Below are 12,628 nucleotides of genomic sequence, written 5' to 3' on the forward strand. Positions count from 1 at the left end.
ATAAATATTTTAGAAAAGAAATGTAAAGCTTTTAGAAGAATACAGCCCTTTTTAAAGGTCTTAGGGTTCTTACACTGTGTTGTTACTTTGGCCTTTGCGTAAACACAACCAAGAGAAATGGGATTATTACCAGTGCCTACAGGAGGCTGTTAGGAATGACATGCTCACATAAGCTCCTTTGACTGGATGATTTCTGAAGGTGGTGATGACACTTCTGTAATAAAAAAGAGACTTCCAGTAAAGCTGACTTCTAAGTACTCTTGTGTACAACTTCTAGAGAGCTTTTTTAGACATTAATACTACAACCTGATAGCATGATTCATAATAGAAACCTGTCTTTCACCTTAAGCTGAAAACACATTTTATATACCACAAAACTAACCTCAAAAAGCCCCTGAACTCAGCTGAGATACTGTACAAAATAGTTTTTAGAGGATAAAATCAAGGTCACACAAATAGTGGAGTAAAACTTTTAAACTCAGGAAATACTAATGCCATATGCCATGACCAGTTTCTGCTTTATTGGTAGCACTTTTGTTACTTAAACTGTAATAGTAAGTTTAGGCAGAGCATACCTTTCAGACTGAAATGAATGTTTATTTTCCAATTTTTGCCATTCAGCTTAGAATCAACAGTTTTTATGCCTGGTTTCATGCCTTTATACCCTTATTTAAAATACTTTTTTAACCAGCTATTTGTTAAAGACAGACAGGCATTTTTCTTAGCCTGTGCATGCCATTTGATGTCAATGCGAACTCAGAAAATAGATGACTAGAATACTACTTATTAATTCACTGAGGGACAGCTAAATTTACACTAAAAATATGCATTCAAGTCACAACTGTGACTACAGACCTTTACAATTATACAGCTATTCTGTATCCACCTTCCTCTATAAAAAGGTGTTAGTTCTCACTTGTTTTTCTGGAATGGAAAACATAAGTGTCTTTTAGCTTGATGGTGGAAAGGGACTTTCAGAGAAGCACAAGATGCTTTCCTTAACATCTCTATGAATGTTGATCATTAGTGGCTAAGTATCTTGCACATGAAATCAAAAGGTATTGTAAGGTCTCTAACAGACTTCACAGCAGCTGTGAACATCTCTAGATGCTTTAAAATTATTCTTAATGTCTTTTCTTGTACCTTTCTGCACTTTCTGCAATTCAGCTTGCTGATGACATACAGGGTTCAGCATCTAGTGTAACTTAATACTCTGCATGTCTGTTTTTTATTTCTCTGATGCCTGAAAGGTTGTTGATGTACAATTTTTACTTAAATATTCAAAACATACATTCAAAATTAATTTAGAAAAGTGTGGGAATGTGCTATAATTTATCTTAGGAACATGTCTTAGGAACAACAAAACCCAATCTAAGGAGAGAACCCAACAAATTATTTTCCATGTGAAAGCTTATTAAAAATGCATCAAGCACACTTAGGGATGAGCAGAATTCAGAGTGTACACAGTATTGTCTAAACATAGTTAGTGCTTTAGTTATTTAACTTCCTGAATTGCCACTGCTGTAGAAAGTGCAGGTCCCTGCAGAGTTTGTATGCTTTATGATTTTTTATTAAAAAATCAACTCTCTTTCAGTGATTAGTCATGTGATACAATCATACTGTGAAAAGGTACTAACACTACTCATCTTTTAATACTAAAGTTTTGGGTGAACCTTCTTAACAGAGATGACAGAGTAAAGAGAGACCTCTCAGAAGGCACCAAGCAGCAGAGCCTGACTTAAAGGTGGGATGAAACTGTGTAGTTAGGAACACTTAAGGGAAAAGTGAAGCACGAGTTCCTCTCTTTTGGCAGGAGAAGGCCCATTTGACTGGTTCAGCTACATATGGAGCTGAAATCTAAGTCAGACACCAAATGCCTGTGTGGTCTTTCACTCCAACCTGTATTACCTCCATCTGCATTATAGATCATCCAACAATTTAACTGCAATCCAACTTCTCTGTGCTCAGATTAAACAGGCTTTAATCTCAGGTTAGGAGTAAATCCAACTGCAAATTTCACTAGACTATAAAATGACCTGTGTATAAGTGCTGCTGACTGGTTTGTGCTTCCTGTGGATTCCAGACAGCTCCAAAGATACAGTGCTCAAATTGCCTTCCCATAGAAGCTTGAGCATCACATATTCCTCAGAGGTATTTATCCACATAACCTTGAATCTAGAAAGGATTAAATGATCATCTACCCTACCTGTCTGTAGAAAACATGGATTCAGATTTTTTTCCTGGCTATTTTCTTTATACATAATTTCTTTTACTCTATCACAGGAATCATGACAACAGTGACAGTAATGATTTGATGTGCAAAAAGTCCTTCATAATTTGTTAGAGACTAGGACACTGCAGTATGGAAAAGGAAAAGACCACCCAAAATGGGGAAAACTGGGAAACACATTTTAAGTTTTATTCAAAAAACAATTCAGCACAACACAGAGATCATCACCCCGGTTAAGTAGCATTTGCAAGATGCTTTTGCTCCACCTAGTTGACTTTTGAAGAGCACAATATTGCCTCAGGTCTGAAATAATGTTAGCCTAAGGCAATATCCATTAAGAACAACTAGAGGAAAAAACAATGCCTAACCTCTCATAAAAATAATTCCGATTACATTTCTCAAACTATAAATAATTCTATACCAGCAAAACCCCAAAGGTTTTAATAAAAAAGAAACAAATTAAAATCCAAGCATCTATTAATTTATTAAATATTTTCTAGAACTTTAGGATAATCTTAAAAATGAAAATTTTGAAATGTCTTCAGAAAAACACTCAAGTTACAAGATATAAATAGAAGCTAAAATTTAAATTTCAATTTTAAATCAAGACTACAGTTGAAGAGCAACTTTGCAATATAAAAGTTAAACTCATTACTATAGTAATACTGCTGAGCCTATGCAAGTGAAAAATACATTTAACCAAAGTTCTACTCAAGGCAAAGATGGTGGGCTGCTGGGAAATTTCTTAAGGATGGTACTTTCCCATGAAGTGGTCTTGATTATAACTGAGAAATAACATTTAAGTCAATACTTGGCCTTGAAGAGGATAAAAGTTAAAAAAGCAACTAACACTAGAATGCACAAACAAGCTTAAAATCCATTTGTATGAACAAGACATTAGAAAAACAATGCACTTACTTCTTTCTCTTTACCTTACTGTACACATAGAATATATAATTTATCCTTTGCTTCTCTGGCAGCTCATGTTAGTTGCACTGTATTTCCCACTTCTCAGCTTCTTTCCAAACTTCAGTTACCACTATTTCAATGCCATACAGTTTCACCTAGAAATCCATGCAATGTCTCATGTTATACTTCACTAGAAAAATAGAATATACATATTTTTAATCAGTCTAAAGTAATCCAATAGGAAAAGGCTTTACAATACAAAATAAAAACCCTTCTATAAAGTAGTCTTTCAGCAAATGCATTTCTTGAAAACATGAACTGACTTCAAGTAGACCAGAACAAATATATCTAATATCATATCTCATTCTTTTCCCATAAATTACTCAGGATTACTATAGGTAATTTAAACCAGTGTCAGATGCTAAAAGTAGCAACAATGTTACGCAAGAAGTTCACAACAGACAGAAGGTTTCAGAAACTTACCGTTGGAACTTTTATATCTTTGTGAGACATGGAAACACTGAAAAGGAATTAAAAGTTTAAAAAAACTACATAAACACACCAGAAAATATGTTTTCCTTTTGCAGGGGAAATGTACTAAACATGTAGTCTTGACATTGGCTACTAAAGGTTCTTGGATTCCCACAGAGCCCAACACTGACAAAGATCAGGTGATCAAAGCAAGGTGTAACCATACAAAGCATCACTTTATAGCCTGGCTCGGCATGTTTGGACACAGCTATGCAGTATAAGACATAAGCATGGAAGAAAATTTTGCCATAAAACTATTCAGATATGCAGAAATTACAGTACCTACAGAAGTTTCAACTGTCTATATTTTGCTAATTATAACTTGTTTTGATAAACCAGAATAGGAATTATTTAGTTACAGATTGAAATAGAAGGAGAAAAGCAGTTATGGGACAAAATAGAAGGTGGAATTTGGGTGGAGAATAAAACCCTGAAACTATAGTGCATATAAGGAGCCCCCCCCCCACCCCGAAAAAAAGTGGCATGATTACTAACCTAATACTTTATTTAGCAAAACTCAGGTAATTTTTTGAATGTTATATATTAGGTACTACTGAACTCAGTCCCTGATAACAATTATCAACTGTAATCCAAACAATTTTTTTTTCTCCTCTTCATTGCTCTACACAATCTATGTTTGGGCGTTACCTAGAACACATTACTTTCAAATTCAGTTTAAAACCTTCTTCATTGCACATGACTTCATTTAATTTATTGTTATACCATGAAGGACATGAAAAAGTTCAGACACTTGAACTTTGTTCCTCAAATCTCTAGAAGATAGAGAAAGCCTATTTTTCATATATCCATTTTGCTGTATCTGTTGTAAAGTCTTAAAAATGAATATGGTATGCAGGACTGACAGCTTTAATGATAATAAATATTGGAAAAGACCATTCCTAAGATAGCACTACTAATCAAGTTACACTCTTCTATTTTGTCAAAAATACTAGTCGTGTTAATTGCAAGGTTTCAGGTGACAATCAGCTAGCAGGCTCTGCTGATTGAGATGAGTCTTTTAATGACAGTTTAGGTGATTATATTCAAGCTATATTTAGAGCTTGTTTGGGCTGCTTGATTGAAAAAATAACAGAAAAAACCACTTGTAACTGGGGTTGGGATTGTTTCCTAGGAACAAGAATGACTGTGACACACACAAAATCTGCAGCTCTTGGATTCTACTCCTTCAGTGGCAGAACTGCGGGCTCAGCCACCAACTGGCAGCAGGCTGCATCTGCTCACGATGAGTGAGTCAAGAACCAGCCATACTCGGTGTTAAGTGCTAAAAAAGCACAACTACATCAACTTTGAAAATGAAAGTATACCCAACTGAAATTCTACCCAACTTAAACTAAGTATTTAAAATCAAGGGTATCTGCAATTACCTTGCTCTGCTGAAAGCTGCTGTTAGAGAATAATGTGCATATCCACTGAAAATATTGTTTCCTAGATGTTGCAAATAATAAAAGGATTTTGCATTACAAACAGACAGTAAGGTCAGAAGAAATGACCTTCAATTCTCCTTTATGTCCATTCACATATAATTGCGCCACCATGATAAATACATTATAGTAATGGTAATTAACTCTATAATTTCTTTGCAGGCCCTACCAGATGACCCTAACTCTCTTCTCTGGTACAAAAGCAAGCCCAGCAATTTGGTGGGGTCAGCTAGAACTATAATTTTTCCAGAAGTTTTGCAAGACTCTTCATAAAGGTGTGAGTTTAAGGATGTCAATATTCAGGAAAATATGTACTCAGATTGCAGAAGAAAACAAAACAATTCCCACTTATTCCCTGCAATAAGAATGAATGAATGTAGCTGTTTCAGTTATACAGTATCCTGAAACATAAATTTCATGTGCTTGGCCATATGATTAACACAGATGGCAGTTAACAGTCTCTCACCTAAAGCAGCATGCAGTACATCATCCACTTTTCTCTTCAGGCTGTAACACTGCTTTACCAGATAGCTCACCCTGAAACATCATTTATGAACACATGCTTCTGTAACCCTGTTAAGTAAGGCTAAAGTAAACATTCTTGGATATAAGAAAGATTTACTGATCATTAATTAATTACTGAGATTACAATTATATCTGTTAAATTGTTCTCCTGTGGACAGGCTGCTAACATTGCCAGAACATCATTACAAATATTGAAATTTGTTAACAGTGTAAATTCCACACACAGTATGGCAGACCTGAAACTGCAACTGCATAAAGAAAAGGGTCGTGCCTAGGCTGGTAATCTCACATATTTGGTTTGAGAATAAAATTTACTCATTCCATAACAAAAGAATGCCTAGCTTGTAATTCTGTAGCATGAGATATGTATGCTGATAGTCTTATGACTTAATAGTGAATGACTATCAGGAACAGACAGTTGTTAAAATGAAAATGTCAAATGGGAAGTTTAAGAACCACACTGACAGGAAATTCTTTTTGTCAGAAATCTACATTTATTCTTTACTCACCAGAAAGTTGCAATATAAAATTATTAATGCCTTACTAGTGAACCACTCAGGAACTTGGACTGTTTTCTGAGCTCTGCTGGTATTCAAAGAATACCAAAATCAAACCAGATGCTTACCATACACTACCTGTTGGGAGGAAAGGGTTAAAACCAGCAGATTTGGTGAGGAGGGGGGAATAGTTTGGCTCAAAGTGACCTTGAAGCTGGGATTGCTAAAAACCTAAGTGTGGGAAAAAATATGTCCATTTATTATGTCTCATGTGGTTTATCCTCTGCCTGCTTAAGTGGAATTGCTGTGGAGACACAACAGACTCTCACAGATGTGCACAAAGCCTTTTGCAGCAGTGAGGCAGGCAGAGACCCTCCTGCTGCCCACTAGGATGAGCTAAGCCCAACAGAGCCTGTGTCCCTGTGTGCCTCTGCTGCTCTGCGTTGTGAACAAGGTAATTAAATAAATCTCCTCTTTGCATTTTACCTGTGGCTTGGTTGTTGCCTTGGTTACCCGTATGTGTTGATTCACACATTACCTAACCAGCTCTGACAGGAACAGACATGGGTCAGGATGTATATCCTTGTGGAGTGTTCCATCTTCCTAAAGAAGCAGATCTTCACATGCTATCATTCTCATCATCTCATGTTTCTTACTGAAACTGTTCCACCTAGTATAAATGAATTGCTACTTATTAAAGGAAGACAGGGAAGAAAAGATTCTTTGGCCTCAGCGTTCTAGGATAATTAGGCAGGTTATTATTTGAACATGGATTTTCATGTGCCACACACAACAGCACAGTCATTAGAAGAAATGCAACAAGCCACAGATGCACAAACTTCCTGCCTGCTGAGCAGCACTCAGTGTGCCAGCAGGTCTGTCCAACAAGGCCCTGGGGTTAAAAGAGACTGACTAGAGCTTGAGGGCCTGTTATTGTACTAGCACTGAGAGCTACTGGTTTCATGCAATCCCACTAACAAAATCACATACAGATGTGGGATAGCTACAAAGATAGAAAACAGCACCTCTTACAAGTACTGAGGTCGTCATAAAGCTTAAAATGTTGGACTCCGGTATCTAGGTTGCTTTTGGAATTTCCCAAGAAAAGGCAACTTTTGCCTTTCTGGAGCACTCTAAACTGAGACTAAAGGCTTCAGTAGCACTGTATTGTCCATGGATTTTGTTATTTGCTGTGAGAAATACTTTAGAGGCACTTATGTGAGATGGTCTGTTGGATGACCATATTGCCTCAACTTCTAGTATGCATTTGAAATTTTTCCCAAAAGCCAAACCTGGAAAAATCACAGCTACAATGCAGAGCATAATGGTTAAGTTCAACACTGATTGGCATAATATGAATAGCTGCCTGACCAAAGAGCAAAAATGATAATTATAAATGACAGTTGGAATATTTATCTGGCATTAGCACTTACATTTCTCATAGTGAGGCACTACATTATTGTTATAAAAGTACAACTTTATGCAAGATCAAACTTCTATTCCCAAGTCTGAAAGAGTCTTGATTTTTCAAATTAAGTTACAGGGTTATGGCTCTATTCTTGAGTGTGCCTGCAGATGTTATATCTTAGCTCCACTGAGCATACTGGTGATTGTCTCTTCCCTAAAACTCTTTGTGATTCAGTAACCAGACATTCCTGTGACAGAACTCCCCAAGAATCCAATCTCATAGTCTGTCCAAACACAGCGGTGTTAACACAAAGCACATCTCACAGTGACTTTCAATTAAATAGCCAGTCAAGGAGACTGAATTCATAGTGCTCACATTTTCATAAGGCATTGTAGTAGCAGCAGCTGTTCTGAAGTATAATATTAAGTTGTAAAGCCTCCTCAGTCAGCAGAAATTCAAATTCACATTTTAACAAAGAGAAGGTGATCTGAAAGTTATGTGGGGACTCTGTACTTTCCCATCCTGAAAATGGGAAACCTGTGGTAGATAATGAAGTATTTACATGACAGAAAAGAGAATAAGGGAAACATGACAATAACCTGTTGATAAAAAAGCTCTCTCAAATAGTTAGAATCCTGGATTCCAATCCCGATTTTTCATACCGTATTACTGAATTTTACTGGGGGAAAAACAGTAGATGGGCCTCTAGCCTGAGGGTTGAATCATGAAACCTGCAGAGAGAGAGGCACCTTACTTCAGCCTGAAGGAAAATTTTGAAGTCTTCTTTTGCCAAACTAAGAATGTGCTGTCACCAGCTGGATTATTTCCTGTGCTCCTCAATGCCTTACTATGTATTCCTGCATTCTACCTTTTGTTGGTATTAGCAGCTGTGTGGCCCTAAAGTAAAACCAAACAGCTTGCTTACATTCTGAAAAAGAAAAAAACTACTTGTTTTTAGCCAGACAGCAAGCTGATCCACTTTGTGGAGCTGCACAGTTACCAGAACCAACTGCATAACCAAAGAGAGAACACATACTGCAGGATGTGGGTAGTACCACCACCCCTTTTGAGTAGCAAAATCTTTCTCCAGCTGAAACCATCCTTGAGAGATGGACAAATCTTAAAATATAACCTTGTCTCCAGCCCTTCACTACTAATTGTTATTAACACACTATTGTTCCTCATCCAATACAGTTGCTTTTGGTGGATTTTATTAGCACTGCTGTTAACTATGATTCTTGGAGCTCAAATGCTTACAAGAATGATGATGGTATGATATACATACCTGATGCATGCTCCTGCAGCAAGCCCTGGAGCCTTTTGTTGCTGCTCTTAGATCAGTTATGAACCCCACAGCAGAGCCAATGGAATGGGGTGCAGGTAACTGCTATTCTCAGTGCAAAGTGCAGATGGAGGTCAGAGAGGCTAAACTGTTGGATCTGGCATGAAGCATGCACCAGTCTGCCAGTCCTGGTAGAGGAACAGTAACCTGCAGCAGAGAGACACAGCAGGCAGGGAGAAGTAGCACTGCAGGAATCAGCTAAAGGCTGGTAACATCCTTAAGCTTATGCGGCAAAGGGATGTTACCCCTAAAGACCCATTTTTGGGGCTAGCACTTTCACTAAGCACCAACAAAAACTGTCATAACAGTGCTACAACAGCTGAGAAGTGAGATCACAGGACTTTTCATGCTGGCAGATTTGTAAGAATGGCTACAGTTGGAATGTAAATAGCTACAGTTCATTAACACTGCAGCTACTCAATGTAATTTATTTTTACTCTGTAACATACAAATTAGTCTTCAGTAACAACCAGATTAGCAAAACACACTTGACTGCATATGAATTAAACTTGTTTATAATATAATTTAAAAGGGAGGGTGGATGGAAGAAGTAGTATTTTGCTGCATCTATTACTGTAAATCCTTCAGAAAAAAACCCACATAGCTAAAGAAACGTTTACACAAGTAGGAAACTGTCAGTTCTACAGTGCTACTCAATGCTCAGGAAAAATGTTGCAGATAAAAATATTAATTTACAGGATGTTTCAGTTACTTTATACTTCTCTATGTATCAGCCTGCCAACCCAACCACAAATCTCACAGATGATCCATGATAATTTGTCTTGGAATTTTTCTTGTAACAATATCTATCCAGACATTGCATTGAGCTAGCAGCATAACCATTTTTATTTTCAAATAGCCTGTCACACTGTATTTAATAAATAACCACATATACCACCAAGCATCTACTTATGAACAATAAGCATTCATGATCTCGCTAAGTGTAATTCTAAATCTGCACTACTGCGATACTGTAATCTACTGCTTCAGTAATCATGCTACCTTTAAAAGGTCATAGCATATAGAACTGAATCCTCCCTGCCACATACCACTTGACAAAGTAGTAATACAACACAGTCTACATCAGGCAGGAAGTACTTCAAAAAGAAAGCAACAGTTGAAATTGAATGGGTATAGTGTCAAGAAAGCTTGTTATGACAGGTCTGCTGACAGCAAAAAAAGTAAAATTAATATAAAGAAAACATTTATAAACTGATAAATTACACATTTGAAGAAAACAAAGTAGCATTAATGGTGGCAGAACAGGAAAAACACCACTGGGATTCTTCTGGTTATAGAGGAAAAAGCCTTTGGGAAGTCTATAACAATCTCTCTGTAATTGTATTGGAAAAATAAGAAGTTTGAGTTCTTCACATCTGTACATAAGAATATTCAAAAAAACAAGGCCACTGGATTTCTTGCTAAATTGAATTTCTTATTTTTCTGGATCTTTAAATGATAAATGTTTAGAAATTATATCAAAATAATAACATAGCAACAAACAGAATTAGAGTCAAAATGTATTTCAGAGTCCATCTGGCAAGTATGCAAACAGTGAAAACATGAAACGTCCTGTTCATCTAACGTGACAGGTTTTTTTTCTATCCAGAGCACCAGAATCACCATTTCTAACCAATAAAACCCCCTGACATTTACAATACAATTGCTTTTGTAAACCTCTACCTGGAAAAACTATAATCAAAATTTCTTGCAAATATTTTTCCCTATCTTATTAGGAAAAAGGAAAAAAAGTCACCAGTAACAGGGATTCCCTGAACTGGCACCCTTTGAAGTTGCTATTGCTTTTATTTCACAGACCACCACCTGTCACTGTAAAGGTATGAACTGATCACACCAAGACAGCACTGCACCAACAGCTGTATTTACTTACATTGATTCCAACCATCAGGGGAAAAAAGAAAATAAAAACACAGCTAAGGTTGTTAAATGCACCAACATAAATGTTTGCTCCTGACTTAGCAGCTTAAACAATAATAACAGTATTAGACACAAAATCCTGAGATTCAGTCACTTCTGTTCCATGAACATTTCAGGTTTTGCTGTAAATTTAATGGAATTTATGTGGAGGAATGAACAGACTCCCCAGTGAAAACATTTGTACTTCAGTGCTTAATACATACCATACCTGCTGCATATTAGAGCTGGAGTAAATTTAATTGTGTAACTGATGTTTCTTCATGCACACAGACTAGATAATAGCACAGAAATTCTGCACACAGTCTGTTTCAAAACAAGAATGAACAGCACTGTTAATGAGTTACAACAGTCATGTGATAAACTAAACTCAAACAACAAATGTTGATAGATTCATTCAGTTTATACAGTGTTACTTGTACATTCCATCTAAAAATGAGTGTTGAATTCTCTAAAACTGAGTTACTCCTGACTGAGGCAGCTACAAATGAAACAATGTGTTTCAGTGGTAACCTACAAATGGTGAAATGACAGGGAAGCTTTCTTCAGTAAGTGCATATGAAACATTGCCAGGGTACACAGATTGCTTTATTAAAGAACAATTTGATACCATGCAAAAAGCAGAGCATAGTTCACTTTTAGTCAGACCATTGAGCTGTAGATACAAACATGCTGCTAGCAAGGATTTTCTTGTTACTTTCTAAGTCTGGGAGAGACTCTTCTCTCACGCAGAACAGGTAGCAGGGAATGTAAACAACCAAGCCACCTGCAACCTTGAAAAGTCTTGTTTATGGTACAGTAGAAAAATATTTTGACAATGGATGTTTTAGGATTTTTAGCCAATCACCCCCAAGGGGTGGCTGGTCCTTTGTCCAATTAGACTATGAAGAAAAAAGTCTATAAAAGAGTTTGTAAAATAATTAAATAAATCAATCTTGCTGCACAACTCCTGCCTGCTGGATCTTCTCTCCTCCTCCTCCCTATGGCTGCGGGACACGGTGATGTACCCTAGGAACCAGGCCTGCGGTAATATTTGGTGCTGCCCAACGTGATCTGCACTCTCTGACGTGTCCTGCTGCTGCGAGCCAAGCCGAATTCCTCTAGAGGCACGCTGTTCCCCTTCCCCCCAGGAATTGAGCTAACATTCTTTTTATGTCTACATTACATGAAAAATTAATCTGGTAAGAAGTTTCAGAAACAGGAAAAAACCCAGCTAAACAGAAGCTAATGAACTTTAAAAAGTTCCACAGCTTTACAGACAGCATGCATTCAATTTTACCACTAAATCACAAATACACATTTTCTGTGTAGTAGAAGCTGAATAGTAAAAACTGAAATAGAAAACAGTGAGATAGCTTTTTGCAACCCCAGCAGAAATTGTCATAGTTTTTGCTTACTTTTGACAGGAGTTTGTACTTGATACTTATCTTTCTTAAAAAAATTCATGTGTCTGCACACCATTAACAACCTTTATAGAAATATTTTAAGACAAGATATCAAGCACGTTGTTTTTCTAATTCTGAATTCTGTCCATAACATCAGAACGGTACATTCCTAATATTATGATTTAAAATACTGTCGAATTAATTACATATCAAAATAATTTACATAAACTCTTTTATTTATAACTAATTCATCATCACAAAGCAACCCACATTATCAAACCACATGTACTAGTACCTATGTCTCATGGAGACAAGTCATTTTCATAGAATAATAGGATCAATAAGGTTGGAAAAGACCTCCAAGATCACCAAGTCCAACCTCTCCCCCAACATCACCATCCCAACAAAACCGTATCACTAAGCG

This window comes from Aphelocoma coerulescens, chromosome 4, assembly GCF_041296385.1.
Source record: "Aphelocoma coerulescens isolate FSJ_1873_10779 chromosome 4, UR_Acoe_1.0, whole genome shotgun sequence".
Classification (NCBI taxonomy): domain Eukaryota; kingdom Metazoa; phylum Chordata; class Aves; order Passeriformes; family Corvidae; genus Aphelocoma; species Aphelocoma coerulescens.